We start from the raw sequence: 17,056 nt of genomic DNA on the forward strand, positions 1-17,056 counted from the left end.
TACAACTGTATTAGGTGCGTGTAATTGTCGGTCACAATTACATCCCACTCACCAGGCTGAACAAGGTGAAGGTCACTTTGTGCTGTGTGTCGGGTGCCAGGATATGCCACATGACACATGCACTGTTGTCAGTCCACTGCAAGTACAAATATGGCTCTATCATTGAGCATTCCAGTGTGTAGACCCTCAGACATTCCTCCCTGGACTACATGACAGGAGACATAAGGGGCTCTCTGATCATGTAGGTCAGGACAGTATGACCCTGACCTTGTGTAGCATCTTACCCTCACCAAGTACTATGTCACAGTATACAGATGACATGATCATTTTTAACAGTTGCCTAACATATTGTTGTCATTCACAGGGGATCCAGTGTCTGTCAGCCTGGGATTACATGCTCAACATGCCATGTACATTCGCTATGGACACCATGCAGCTGTCACCCCTAGGCTTTCACAGACTGCCTTAGGCTCTTGACACACACATAGTGGCTGTTTGAAGTGAGGGTCAGATGACATAACCACAGCCATAGACGTTACAGGGTACAGGAAACGGAGAGTGATGGTGCTCAACAACTGATGTCTAACCCTCAGAATGCATGCACTCAGGACTTACATCAGTATGGCATCTGTCGATATATGTGCAGTAACAAACACCTGGTTCAGGCTTACAAAAGCACAGCAGCACTAATATGTTTTACGTCATACCATGTCTTTCAGACACAGGACTCTGTCTGGACAACAACAATAGGGGGGGGGTCCCATATACATCATTTATACACACACATCCAGGTTGGTAGCAGTACACAAAGCATTGGGGAATGTACATGTGCAACTGAGGGTGGTCAAAACTGCATTTCAGCTTGTAGACTGTTACAGACCACACTCCCAAACATGGGCACAACAAGCATTATTCCTGGGAACACTGGGGAATGTGAAGGTCTCACCAAACACCATTCTATTGTGTGATTTCAAATACACAAACATTGACTGGGTATACTACTCAGGCAGTGACACCCTCTCACAACAGTTGCTAGGATTGTTACACTCAACTGCTAGGGCAGACCTGGTCCACACACCCACAGGGGGTTATACATGTGGTACCTGCTCATCACATACATGGGGACTCTATGTTCCACAACAGAGGTATACCTGTAATTGTTAAGGTCGGAACATACATTCATCTCACTAGACATACATATCCTATACACACACACATCCTATGTGATCTCAGTGACATACTTCTCATGAGCAAACATCACACTTGTACAAACTGAGGTGGTATCCCTCAATGACCCTGGGAGAGTGTTAATTACGGCTCAGACAACTACATACTTTACAAGCACATTTTATGGACAACTACTGGAATTCATGGATCAAGCTACACCAGATAACTACAAGACTCACTCCTCCAAAGGCAGGGGACCTGTCTACTGGACCAAGGCCATTACTGAGCTGTACATGGACAGGAGGAGGCCACTACAGTATGGAGCACAATCACAATCTGGAAGGCATCTCTGATCAGTACTATGGTATAGCTATGATCAGTTGTTGATTCATCTAAGGCCCACTTCTAACGGACACTTGGAACAGACACTGTGGACAATCACAAGGCCTTATTTGGTTATGTCAGGGACCTGTGTGGGAACTCAGAGATATGCTGTGAGTTACTGCATAATTACAAATGATACAGTGAACCCACTGACATTGCAAACATCCTGGACAACAGGTTCAGTGGGAATGTTTCCCCACCATCCCCCCTGCAGTGCACATGTCCATCACAACAGGGTGTAGCCTCCCTGACATCACAGATGGGCATGTGTGTGCTGCCCTCTCCATAGCAGACAACACAGCATCAGTGGGACGAGATAGTGTCCCAGACTGTGGCATACACGAGATTCATGACAAACTTCACACTCACATTATGTCACTGTTCAATATCACAGTTACTACAGGATGTGTACCCATGGAATGGCATACAGCTACGGTGTACCCACTACACAGTGCTGGTGCCACAAGAGGCCATGGACATTATCACAATATATGCCTAACTATCCTGGTCTGCTATGCTATGTAGTGTATCATCATGGAACACATACACATTGTGAGCCTACAGACACTGTATCCTACACAATTTGGTGTTGTTGTGGGCATATCTTGCCTCTTTCAGATGTTTGATGTCTTTAAATGGGTAACAGGTCCATAGAAGTACACAGGGTTGTCCACACAGCCTACCTGGAGCTCGCACACCACTTCTACACAATACCCCACTTGGCCTTTACACATTAGATCACCAGATTCAATATCTACACATATGTCACAATCTGGATTGCTAACTGGATCATGGATAGCACACACATGGTCAGTATTGCAGGTGCCATGTCTGACTATACACCAGTTACATGTGGCATCCCACAGGGCTCAGTCCTGGGACGTCTCTTGTTCTGTATATATTTCTGATACATACTGGCTAACACAGGGGGGAATATGGATGACCAGGTTTGCAGATGGCTGCAAACTGTGTGCCATATTCGACTCCACAGCTGGCACAGGCATCCTCAGAAAGGGTCTCACAGAGATGGCTGACTGGTGGCAGAGCCATGGCCTACAGCTACCTTACTTTAGATGCATAGTCATCATCTTTGGTAGTAACATCGTGCACACACATTACCACATAGGTGATGTTACATCACGTACAGTTTGTGTGGTTTGTGATTTGTGGACATGAATACTTAGTACTCTTACCTTTGACATTCACGTTGCCAATGTTGTTGGACACACCTTCTATTTAGGCAGCCTTATCCCATACAGTTTTACATCCAGATCAGGTGGGGTCATTGTGACCCTGTAGTTATCTGGCACATGCTTGGATACAATGGTCCATTTCAGATGTACCTTACCCAACACCTGCAGCAACTGGAATGTACACTGATTTACATACCAAGTGGATCTAGGGACTCACACAGATGGTATGCACAGTTTGTCTATGGTGACCCCAGCTCTACTCAGTTGCTTACTGCCTACTTGGATGCAGTCTGTGCCTTTTCTTTGATGCCATGTCCATCACAGCATTGATGGACAGGCTCCACATGAGGATATCAAAGTCCCTTACAGCTACATGCTCCAGGGACAGGTTCATGAGCAATGATGTTACTAGGACATGCTGGAGGGGCATATTACTATCCCAGAGGCTCCACTCACTCGGGAATGTGATCACTGCACCAAATATGCACAGACCCATGCTGAACACCTACAGGTGACATCTTCACAGGTGGACGGGTGTTCGTATGTTTAGCCCTGGGATATGTTATGGGTCCTTGCTAGACAGAGGCAGAATGACATGAACATATGTGAGATATCTTGTGTGACCTACTATTGACAGGCAAAGTCTACTGATCTAGCATTATTGCAGACCACCAACACACTGTGGCTAGGCTTCGACATACCCTAGGGCAGATAGCCTAGTGTCAACCTCTGAACCTATGCTAATGTTCAGGATGCACATTGTTCAGTGATGGTACTGATTGCAGGTTTTGTTTCTTCTTTGCTTTACCACTTCCTATGAACAACCTAGGTTTCTGCATTACATATTTGATTGTGACAGTATTTCACTATTTTATATTGTGTCTGTTGTCATATCACTGTGTGCACATAGTGGATTGGTGAATAGTGCGAGGTTCCTGGGTTGACACTTGCAACTGTGGGTTATGTGTGGCCCACTACTGTACTCAAACTTTACCTAAGTGTGTGAGCATGCCCAGTTCAGACTTTCAGTGTTTTGTTGCCTGACATTTGTCTCATAGTTTCAAGTGTGTGAGCATGCCCAGTGTGACCTTGCAGTATGTTGCTGTCTGAGGTCCACTACGTTTTTTGCTGTGTGTGAACATTACCAATATTAACATTTATACTATATGTGTGTTGAATATCAGGTTCTATTATTACTGCAGGCCTCACCTTTGTGTCTTGACTCGACAGGGATTATGCTATGCATGCAGGGTTTCCATTAGATACTTAGCATTGACTTATCAACATTTTTTCATGCAAGTTGACCATTGACATACTGTCATGGTTTAGTGGTTCTGTTCTTTGACTGTAGTGCACTGTATCCTGGGTTCGAGGACTGTCACTGCTTCCTATTTTCATACATGGCAGAACAGACTGCTTCAAGGGAAGTGAAGCAAATATGAACCTGTTAACCTGCTTTTGATGAACTATACACACATTTGGCCACACTTGCAAAACATTGCTCAGTGTTGCCCAACATTGCTGGACAGTGCACAATATTGATGAACATTGCCTGTTGTTGTGCTACTTAGTGTGTGCAATTTTGTTCACATATACTAAATAGTGGTGAGAGCTGTTTAGTAGTGCTTTATATTGCTTAACACATAGCAATCATGCCTCTGGTGGTGCTGCATGTCTGCCTATGTCATTTTACACTCCCTATACATGTTTGTTAACAGGTAGTGTCAAGTTAGGCATCACTTTTACTATATGTGCGAGTCGGAGGGAGGTTTTATTTCCAGGGTTCCTACTGAGCCAGTGCATATTCTATGCGTTGCCTCTTTGCCAAGGCCAGGGCATACTGGGCATGCCTCCTTCTGCCTACTGGGGCAGGCTCAAGTTGTTCCTCCTCCGAGTCACGCTCTGCCTGTGATGGCCTTGGCAATGGTGGGGGGCTGTTGTGCCCGGCCCTATGCTGCTCCTGCTGCAGCTGTTTTTGCAGGATCATATTGTGTAGCATAGCACATACCATGGCTATTTGGGTACATGTAGTTGGTGAGTACTGCAAGACTCCACCAGATGTGTCCAGGCACTGGAACCATAACTTGAGCAGCCCAAACACATGCTCAATTACATTTCGTGTTTGTGCGTGTGCCTCATTATGGCATTCCTGTTCAGGCGTGTGTGCATTTCTGATGGGTGTCATCAGCCATGGCTTGAGTGCATATCCAACATCCCCCACTAGGTGACCATTGGGGATGTCTCCGTTGGCAAATGTCTGGTACAGCTGTGTCAGATGCCAGATATGGGAGTCATGGTAGCTTCCAGGGCAGCCAGCACACACATTCATTATTATGCCCTGGGCATCACACACGACCTGGCAGTTGATGGAGGGTAACCCTTGCGGTTATAGTAGGCCCTACCCTGCTCACCGGCTGGTGATTTGATGCAAATGTGCGTGCAGTCTATTGCACCCACTACCTCAGGGTATTCTGCTATTTGCAGGAAGAGATGCATATTGCTGGCCAATACCTCATGGAAATTGGGGAAATATACATGATCACCGACATGTGCTGCCATGGCATTCAGGAACTGGTGCAGTACCCTAGATACTGATGCCTGTGAAATCCCCATTATATCACCAGTTGGTCTCTGGAAGGTACCTGTTGCTAATATTCTTAGGCCAACACATACCTTGGTTTCCACTGGGATGGGTTCCCCTCTGTTGGTTCTGTGTATGAGGCGTGGCCTGCACAGCTCAACAATTTGCTGCATGAGGTCTCTGTCCACTCTATAGTGCTCCACTATCTCCAGCTCATGTAGCCCCTGGTAGGTTACCCCAGGCCTGTACACTCTTCTCTGTCTCCTCACTGTGGGTTGCTCAACAGCATTTGCATTGTCACCACCCTCAGCATGTTGCATATGTTGCCTTATGACAGCAATGGCAGCCCTTAACATTTCTTTGTCTCAGTAAAGCTTTTTCAGTTTTCACTTCTATTAGCTTACTGCAGTGTTGCAGTGTGTCTGAGAAAACATACTGGAATGTTTTTTGCTGAGTTTTAAATGCTGGGCTGGGCTGAGCTAGTGTAATGGCTGTGTAATTGGCTGATTCTGATTGTTTTCACCTGATAGCTCTGCTAGTACTCCCTGGTTAACTTCATACTATTTGTTGTGCTTCCTTTTCCCTTTCTGTTTCCTCATGGGGCAGCACCGTGCGAACAAGTGCAAACACGCACACACCACCTCACACGTGCGCACACATGCTTACACCGACTACAACTTGCTTATTCCTGTTAAAACGCGTGCACAGCGGTGCAAACGCACTTACAGCTGTTTACACAGCCTTACATATGCTTACTCAAGCCTACACACACGCACACACGCTTGCACACGTGCACACTGTCTTACTCGGGTTTACTGGTGTGCACACGCGCGCATGCACACTCAGCAAGAAACTTTGGTGTTATCCACAGCATACACCTTCAGTTTCTTGACTTTACCTGGCCTACCTGTTGACACACCTCTTTCACTATTATGTAAATATAAGCTGCCACATGTCACTCTGCTCCATTGAAATGCACTCCTTTCATACATACCCCTCTGGTGATGTCACCTATCTTCTACTCTGTTACTCCCCTTATCCTACTCCTACACTCCACTGACTGTGCTCATTTGCTATGTGAACTTGCGATTCACTATCATAACTCTCATTTGCATAGGATTGCCTACTAATGCTTAGTTACATCTCATAGACTGAGCTTCCTCCCTTAGCAACCTCTACTCGGTGGCCATGTTGTCTTCAGCCTGCCATTCATTTGCATTGTAAATTCATTTTAGCTATGAAATCCACATTTGTGGATCTTAAGTATTGATTTTCTGCTTTTTAGTGTGCAGCGCATTTGTGCGGCGCTACGCTACGGTTAAACCCGGAGATCGGGATTAAAAAAATAAAGTTTTTTTTTTTATTTTGCATCACTTCCCATTGGCAATGGATTTTTTTTGTCCATTGGCATGCTTCCTCCTGTGAATGCATGCTTTTTTTACTGCTGACATGGCTCCATTTTGCTATTTGCAGAACCGTACTCAGTTATCAACTGAGTACATTTCTGCAGATAACACTACTCCTACTCGGACAGGTTCGGGTTTCTTGGATTGCAAATTTACCTCATTTGCATGGCTTTCGCCTGCAATTGAGGTAATTTGCATATCCCAACCCAGTCTGTGTAGGACTAGTTTAGGGAGCTCAGTTGCACGCCCCTGCTGGCTGTTCCTGGATCGCTCGGCAGACATGTTGGCTTGCTGGAGTCTAACTCTACTCTTAGACTCCGTGCAAGCCTTCGTGAATCCGGCCCACAGTCTTTTCGCATTTTTTAATTTTTGGCACAATCCTGTTTCCGTGCTGCTGCGCTATGCTTAAATGGCCGAAATTGACCAAAAAGAAAAACTTTAATTTTCATATTTTTGCAACTCTTTTCCATGCCAATGTCCATAATTTTGGTCATTGACATGCCTAATGATTATAATACGTGCTTTACTTTGAGCTGTCATGCCTCCATTTTGATTTTTGCAGAAATTATGCCTGCCTGCTTACTGAATCACTAATTCACCACATTTGCATGTTTTTCACCAACAAATGAGGTAATTAGCATTATTCAGTAGTGTCCGTGGTAGAATAGTGCTGGCAGGCTTGTGCACACCCGCAGCCTTGTTTACTGAATTGCATAGTGGCCATATTCTGTGCCGGAGCTCCTGCACTAGTCTTGCATGGAAAAAACCTTTATTGAATCCCGGGGTGTGTATGTGTATATGAGGGAGAGAATGGGCTGTATGTAAAATTTTTGTGTTTCACTTGATTATTATTTTTTTAAGCAGTATATTATTTTTTATATATGTTTAATGTAAAATGCTTCCTCCAGCACCATTAACATACACTACAGCAAGTCTGAAACATTAGGCGGAGTAAATATTTTACATTAAAAATATATATATAAAAATAACATAGCACTTAAAAAATAAATAAGCAAGTAAAACACAACAATTTTACAGAAATTCCATTCTTTAACCATGATAATGCCATCCAGAGTGTGTGTTAATGTGTAATTAATGCCCTTTCAAGGGTGCAGAGGCTCTCTGCCTGTGGCATCAGGCCTCAGAACACCCCTGGGGGGGCATTAGTTACACATTAACACACACCCTGTCAGGCATTATTGCTTGCTTGTCTAAGAGGCATTGTTTTCTTAATGGCTCTGTAGCTGGGATACATAACCTAACTTAATTATTCTTTCGGCCTTAGTACCCTTTGGGATGTAACAGATGAAACAAATACAGGAAAGAAATGCAAACTTAATTATTAAATAATGCTTTTCTGAATGTGAAATATTTAGTGCTGGATTACAGGAAAGGAAATTCAGTTGTTGGAAAGAAAAACTTGACTTTTGGGTGGAGTTCTCCTTTAATACCTTGAATGCAGAAGGCTGTGGATTCCATTCTGTTTGGGCTTTTGAGCTAGGCTTGCGATGGTGTGCAGACTGATTGCTTTGTACTTAATCTATGACCCTATGAACATGGTTAATGCATGTGCATGTGCAAGCATTTGCCTGAATGGGTATAATAGGTGCCTATTGGAAGTCAAAGTATTGTAACTGTAATCCTAAGTACATAAAAAATGTAAGTGTGATTGGGGAATATATATTAATACTGAGATTATGGCATATCAAGATCCCCCCCCCCTTCTCCAAGGAACAGCAGTCTTAGAATTAGTAGTAGCAGGCATATGAGTGTCATAGTCACCTCCATCAGGAAGGCATGGGGGGAGTTCCTTACAGAAATGCTAATCAAGTGTAACCATGAATCTGTTTTTTTTTCAGTATAGGACTTTAATTTGTGATGAGTCAGTCACTGCAGTATTAAGTCTCATACTTTCATAATGAAGCTGTTTATGACTTTTAGAGTACTATTGAAACCATGAAAAATATATAGTTTAGTCTATGTCTCTTTGTCTCCATCTGTTTTGTCTTCAGAATAATATGTATTATTCTCCATCTGTGTATTATAACATCATCCAGCAGTACTCTGGCATCCTGACCAGCATTAGTTTCTCTGCCATGAAACCATTATAGGATGGGATAAGCTCCATCTTCCCAAAAGCCCATATTGAAAAAAGTGGAAATCATAGAATGAATGAATGAGCACAATAGTTTAAGTCAGGCATATGCGTATCTTTCCATGTGGATAAGGCAAAACTAAGGAATAGGTGCACTTTCATGTCTTTTTCAAAATCCATCTCAACTCATTATATTCCCTGTATTACTCCAAGCATCAGTATTCTCTTAGTGAATCTAGACCTCCTTCTCTGAAACTGTAAGGTATTATTAGCTCTTATACAGGATGAAAGTAAGGATAGTCTAATGCTTTAGTTTCTGACTTGCAGTCACAGTGTCTCTAATGTGAAAGCAGAAGTACTCCAGGTAATTAGTGCAGTGCTTAATGTTCTTTTAACAGAATAGAGTTATCTTTTCCTTTTTATAAAACAAAGCCAGACAGCAAGCATACAGAAAACATTGTCAAAAAATATGTAATCAAAATAGCATAGGTGTATTAAAGTGATTTCAAATGCAACAAAAAATGGTGCTGCTAATATCCTACTAAGCACATTAACAATAAAGTTGTTACTTAATTAAAACCTTCATTACATTGGTACCAGTGCAAAAGATTAAAAAAAGACTAAAGGCCAAACTAGAAAATACAGCATATTGATCAAGAAGAACAATTCACTGAACTGGCTGGCCAAATGAGGTTCAAGACTATTTCTGGTCAGTATTAGAACTAAATCAGAAATGCAAATAACTGCTGTGACTAATGGATATAAAACAATGGGTGTGATGAAAGAAAATTAAACCAATAAGGGGGGCAATATTACTGCAAACATAAGGGACATTCCTTTGAGTCATAAAGATAAAAATTACACTGGTTATTTCCTGCTGCTAGTGGCACCCCTACTAAGTATAACTAGTATGGTTATCATCCCTCATCCCCTACACACACACACACACACACACACACACACACACACACACACACACACACACACACACACACACACACACACACTCAAATTAATTTTGTTGTCTAAGCAATGAAGCATAAAGTGAATCTGTTAAATATATCTTGGCTTTAGAGGTAGAGATAGCACATTATTGGCTTATCCTGCTCCATCTTACTGTCACCATGTTTCCTTTATTTGCCCCTACTAACTCAGATGTCTAATGCTGTACATAAGTATTCCATGTGTGTCTGTGATGATGGGAGGTAATGCCAGCTGTGCCAGGGGGGAGTAGGGCAGTGCATGTATAACATTTTCCAGCATTGCTAGCTGGAATTTTGTAAATAATTGTATGTCATTTGACTATCAAACTGATTTGTACATATACTTGTGTTAAAAATGTATTTGTAAAATTGCTTGTGTTTAAATTTTATCAACAGTGTGTCCTACCAGACAGAAAAGAAATTTACATGTATGTCAGACTGTATTGTTGTAACTGATGAAATCTATATATTTTGACAGAGGATACTGGATGGGAAGGTGTTTAGGTCAGCCCAGTTAACATTAAGAAACATAGCCTAAAATTAAATGATTTGGTTTAGGCCATAAAGATTTTATCCCACAGGTTTGAATTCAGCCAGAGATGCAATGTCTATGAAAAGCTTGGGCTGGGATCCTGCTCTGTTTTCCTTAGTGGTGAACTAATTGCTACCCTCAAGTGCCAGAGAATGGCTTGTTAGTTTCTGCAGGAAGGGTGGAAGTGTTGGAATTGTTTTACAGTTTCCAAATGCTGTAATAAACCTTACCTAAAGTTCTATGTGTGTGTTGTGATACATCAGTGCCAGATTCTGGCTCAGTTTCTAGTGAGTGGGTAGAGTGGGAATGATAGAGTCAGGTGACCAGATATGATGTCATTATTCTGTAGCCATCACTGAAATTGTATTTGAATACTAGTGAGAGATGTGAGGTTTGCACTCTGTTTTTTGGACCTGACAAGACACTCGTCCACTTTCATCTTACCTTGCTTTAGTAATTAACTAGGGAACAGTAATTCTTCAGTCAGTTAAAAAATATAGTGACATTAGCTAAGTGTTGCTTTTTCTGCATCTGTTTGAGTCTTTCCATCTATGTTGTTTTTTTATATTTCCTGTGATTGAAATTCTGGTGTTTATTGTAAATCGATATTCAGTATTTTCATGTTTTTTTTCCTTATTTATTATTAAATATATCTAAACCTTTCATTCTGGCTGGTCTTTTAGAAAATATTTAACATTTCAGAATTCTTGCATTTATTTAGTGGCACTGTGGCTCCACATTCCCGAAAGTCTTGCTGCTTGTTTAAACACTACCATTTGTAGTAAGTATTAATTTTACTAAGTGCAATTGGGTACCCTGGCAAGAGCCTTAAAGTAGGTGACTTCAGGTGTCCTGATGGCAGTAAATCTGCATTATAGTCTGGGTGGAGGTGGCAGAGTGGGTAAGCTGTGGCAGCCTTTCCCAGGTGTGTGTATGTATGTATGTATGTGTGTGTGTGTGTGTGTGTGTGTGTGTGTGTGTGTGTGTGTGTGTGTGTGTGTGTGTGTGTGTATGTGTGTGAGTGTGTGTGTGTTTGTGTGCGCGTGTGTGTGTGAAAATCAAATTTCAAAGAGCATGTGTGTGACAGCTACTTTGAACAGGGACACTGAGACCACTGATTTCACAAAGAAGGTGTGGAGGACTTGGCTTGGAACACCCTGCTAAGGACTCAGCTGTATAGTTGTCAGTGGGGAGTCTTATTTGGGGCCCAGAGAGAAAGCCCAGCCCAGGACTGGAGTGTACATATCTTGAATGCTCTTAAGGGAAATTGTATTTGGTGCAGAGAGCTACATCTGAAAATACTGTGTGTGTCTATTTTTCTCTCAGTGAATGTTTTACAGCGGTGTCAGTGGTGAGAATAGAGTCTCCTTGATCACTGGTCTAGAGGAGGAACATCACACATTGGTGAGTAGCGGGCATGTATTAACTGAACTTCTGTAGCCTGTAAGCAGTTGTCACTAAAGGTGTGTGTACTCTCAGCAGTCACAAGATAAACATACAGCGTTTAATTTGTCACAACAGTTTTATTTATTTTTTTAGTTTATTTTAGTCAGAGAAAGCAGGTAAAGATGTCAGCAAAGGATTATGGCAAGCTGACAGTGAACCAGTTGGCTAAAGTGTGGAAATCCAAAGAACTGGTATATGCCAACCTGACTAAAGAAGAAATGATTTCAGCCTTAGTTGCAGTTGCAGCACAGACCAGCAACATGGAAGACAACCAGTTGGGTGATGCGGATGTGCAGCCCTCAGAAACTGGAGAGTTCATCTTTTCATCAGAGGGCTTAAAAACCTGTCTGGATTTAAAGAGACTTGTATGTTAGGCAAAACATTTGGAATTAGAATTGTCAGAGAGCCAGAGGTATTTGGAGGCTGAAGAAAATGAGAAGCAGCATCAACATGAGAGGGACATGCTGACTCTTCGATGGGAACATGGAAGTAATAAAAAAAGGAATAACCAAACCCAAGAAGCAACAAAGGTCAGTAAATTTCTTCCACAGTATACAGAAGGTGATAATTTTTATAGTTTTATTCATATATTTGAAAGAGTTTGTAAACAGTATGATGTTAACCAAGGTCTCAAGGTATGGTTCCTGACCCTCTTACTCCATGGTAAAGCTGTAACTGCTGTTTTTAAATTGTTTGATACTGATTGTTTAAATTATGACAATGTAAAACAGTGTTTATTGGAATGTTTTAACATGTGAACCTTACAGAAAAAAAATGTCCACAGAGACTTAGGGCAGATGAAAGTGTATGTGATTATATTTCTGAGCTAAGCACTTATTTTCATACATGTGTGTGTGGGTGTCAGGTCCCTACTTTTGAAAGGCTGGCAGGACTTTTGGTGAGGGAACAAGCCCTTAGCACTTTGCCTGAGGGCACAAGAATCTGGTTGGAAAACCAAGAGTGTAACACTGCAGATGAGCTGGGGAGAAAAAGGGATCTCTACTTGGTAAGCAGGGTACCAGTGCACAAGAAGAGCATACCCATTGCTGCACATGGATAAAAGGGAACCCATGATGGGCAGCCTAAAAAAACCCCAGCAGTGTCCACCAGTAAAAGAAGAAGCCACTAGTTCAGGTACAAAGCCAGAATCAGGGTTTTTATGTTTTAAGTGTACCCAGAGGGGCCATGTAGCATGCAAATATCCACTGAAACAAGGTGGGGAACAAAAGGTGAGGGACCCAGCAAGTGGGAATGCCAGTGGCAAGCTATCTGGAGACAACAGGGATACCAAACAATCAGTAGAGTTTATATCCTATCTTAGTGGATGGAAAACAGACCACTGCCAAGAGAGACACAGCCTCTGACATAATAATTGTAATGTCTGCAGTGGTTAAAGAGGAGTACTACTTCTTGGGCATTCTATTCCAGTCAGAGGTTTAGGAGAGACCCTTTCCAAATATCTTTGGCCATGGTTCACCTTGACTGGGAGAGTGGAAAAGGAAGCAAGCAAATAGGTATGTTTGAGGATATCCCTGCAGATGTCTTGATAGGGAATGATTTTGATAATACAGTACCTTGTGTGCATGCAATCATACACAGTCAGGCTTGGAGACAGGCATGTGGGGCTGGTGGCCTGGCGGAGACCCAGACAGACCTCAGACCTAAACCCAGGGCTAGTGAGATGGCTATATCAGGAAGGGAGCTACCATGTAGCAGTAAGCCTGAAGGTGTTCCCTTGGACAGGGTGACTGCAGGGTCAGAGGTGAGTGGTAGCACCCAGGCTGACAGTGAGGCACTGCTGTCAGAAGATAACAGACTTCCTGTGGAAGGAGAGCTGGGAAGAGTCACAAAGGTAGAGCTGAGACAGGCTCAGCTCTTGGACCCTACATTATGAGGCATGAGGGAGGTAGCTGAGGAGGCACCTGATTCTTAAGGAAAAGGGGAGTCTGTATATTTGAACAAAGGGTTACTGTATAGAGAGTGGACCCCTGAGGGAGGAGTAGAGGGTGAGGTAATACAGCAGTTGGTAGTGCCCAGAGCTTACCATCTGGCACTTCTAGCCATAGCCCATGCCATCCTTTGCAAGTCATATGGGCATAAAGCATGTCCTATGATTGCAAGAGATGTATCAGGATACTGCAGAACCTGTGAACAGTGACAAAAAGTAGGCAAGGCAGGAGACGAGGTCAAAGCTCCTTTGATGCCATTGCCTGTGGGTGAGGAGCCATTTCAGAGGGTAGCTATGGATATTGTGGGGCCTCTGAGTGCCCGAGTTCCTCAGGGAAGAAATATATCTTAGTGGTAGTAGATTATGCTACTGGATGCCCTGAGGCAGTGGCTCTGTCATCCACTGAGGCACAGAAGGTGGCAAATGCTTTGTTAGATATTTTCAGCAGGGTAGTTTTTCTGAGAGAAATACTTACTGACAAAGGTGCCAATTTCATGTCAGACCTGCTGGCTTGTCTGTGGGAGTGCCATGGGGTGAAGCACCTAAAGACTAACCCCTTCCGCCCCCAAACTAATGGTCTTGTGGAGAGGTTAAACTCTACACTGATGAGCATGCTAAGGGCATTTGCAGACCAGTTTAAGAGAGAGTGGGACAAATATTTGCCCCATTTGCTATTTGCATACAGAGAGGTACCATAGGAATCCACAATTTTTTCACCCTTTGACTTGCTGTATGGGCATAGATTGAGAATTGAAGGGGGCCTTAGATTTGATTTGTGATGAATGGGAGGGTGAGTGTAAATCCTGTAAGGAGTCTGTTGTGGCATATGTCCTAAACCTCTGGACAGGGCTTAGCGGGCTCACAGGCTTGGCAAAGTAGAACCTGGCAGGAGACCAACAGCAGAAAAAGGTCTGATATGGCAGGAATGCTCGAGCCTGAGAGTATGCTGTGGGACAGCAGGTTATGGTACTCATTCCTGTCAGATGCAATAAGCTACAGGCAGCTTGGAAGGACCCTTCAAAGAGTTAAGGGATGTCTGTGATGTTAACTACATGGTAGAACTGCTACACAGGAGGCAGGGGCACAAACTACACCATGTTAACATAATGAAACCTTACCATGATAAGGAGGCCTTGGAGCTTAGTATTTGCAGTGGGTGGCAGGTGGAGTCTGAGGGGGATCTGCTGACTGACCTTCTCAGTGAGGCTCAGACTGACACTTCAGTGGAAGTAATAGCAATGTCTCAGCAGCTATCCCCTGCCTAGATTCAAGAAATCTGAGCAGTGTTACAGGAGTTTGGGGACATGTTCACTGGGAAACCTGGGTGTAATCACCTGATGCAGCACCATCTGCATACAGGACCCAAAAGAACTATAAATCAAACCCCTTACAGGGTACCTGAGCAAGTCAGACAGAGTCTGAGAGAGGACATACAGGAAATGTTGGAACTGGGATTAATCCAGGAGTCTAGCAATCCCTGGGCCTCCCCAGTGGTGCTTGTACCAGTGAAGGATGGCAGCACCAGGTTGTGTGGACTACAGAAAACTAAATAGTCACATAGAGTCAGATGCTTACCCCATGCCAAGGACAGATGATGCTTGAGAACAGCTGGGTGGGGCTAAGTATCTGACCACTACTGATCTGACCAAGGGCTACTGGCAGGTGCCCTTGACTCCCACCACTAGAAAAAAGTCAGCCTTTATGACTCCTTTCAGATTATATGACTTCACTATGATGCCCTTTGGAATGAAAATTGCCCCTGCATCCTTTCAGAGGCTGGTAGATCGAATCCTAGCAGGAGCAGCAGATTATGCCATTCCTTACCTGGATGACATTGCCATCTACAGCCATTCCTGACAAGAGCACCTTCAGCATGGCAGCTAGGTCTTGGCAGACTGCAAAGGGCAGGGTTTAATATTGAGCTCAGTAAGTGTCATGTGGGTATGGCAGAGGTCTTCTACCTGGGACATAGAGTGGGGAGTGGTAAGATCAGGCCAGAACCTGCCAAAGTGGAAGCTGTTCAGTCATGGCCTGGCCCTATTAGCAAAAATCAGATGAGGGCATTCTTGGGGACAGCGAGGTACTATAGAAAAAGTTCATTCCCATATACAGTACAGTAACTGCTCCGCTCACCGACCTGACAAGGAAAAACAGGCCAGATAAGATTGTGTGGACCCCAGCCTGTAAGCAGGCATTCCAAAATTGTAAAGGGGCTCTGGGAGGACCCCCTGTTCTAGCCAGTCTAGATTACAGAAAATAATTTGTTGTGCAGGTAGCTTCTTCAAACCATGAGGTGGGGGCTTTACTCAGCCAGATTTCCTCAGATGGAGAAGAGCACCTTGTTGTATACCTCACCCATAGACTCCAACCCAGGGAGGAATGTTATGCAGCTGTAGAAAAAGAATGTCTAGCCATAGTTTGGGCACTGCAAAAAATTCATCCTTATCTGTATGGAAGTAAATTCATTGTAGTTACAGATCACAATCCCTTAACATGGCTACATTGAACCAGCCAGCAAAATGTCAAGTCATTAGGATGGAGTCTGGTGTTGCAGGAATATGATATGACAGCACAGCACTGTAATGGGGTCAGCAATACCAATGCAGATGGGCTCGTAACACAGGGTATGAGTTCATTTGTTCCCAGACAGTCTCATTTCTCTCAAGCAACGTTCCTCCAGGGTCACTTGAAAAACTAGCTTCAGTTTTCAAACAGGGAGAGATGTGATGATATGAGGTAGTGTCAGCTGTGCCGGGGGGGAGGGAGTAGAGCATGCATGTGTAACATATGCCAGCATAGCTTGCTGGAGTTTTGTAAAGAATTATATGCCATTTTAATATCAAACTGATTTGTGCAGATGCTTGTGTTAAAATGTATTTGTAAAGTTGCTTGTGTTAAAATGTATCAACACTGGGTCCTGCTGGACAGAAAAGAAATACACATGCATGTCAGACTGTATTGTTGTAATTGATGTTCTGCATATATTTTAGCTGAGGATAGTGGAAGGGAAGCGGTTAAGCTCAGCCCAGAAAACCTTAATAAAAATAGCCTGAAATTAAATGACTTGGTTTAGGCCATAAAGATTTTCTCTCATAGGTCTGAATGCAACAAGAGATGCCATGCCTGTGAAAATCCTGGGTTGGGATCCTGCTCTATTGTCCTTAGTGGTGAACTAATTGCTACCCTCAGGTGCCAGAGGATGGCCTGTTAGTTTCTGGATGAAGGGTGGAAGTGTTGGAATTGTTTTACAGTTTCCAGATGCTGTAATAAACATTAGCTCAAATTCTATGTGTGTGTTGTGACACATCAGTGCCAGATTCT

The sequence above is a fragment of the Protopterus annectens genome, chromosome 2.part2 (assembly GCF_019279795.1).
Source record: "Protopterus annectens isolate FY-2018-M chromosome 2.part2, PAN1.0, whole genome shotgun sequence".
NCBI lineage: Eukaryota > Metazoa > Chordata > Ceratodontiformes > Protopteridae > Protopterus > Protopterus annectens.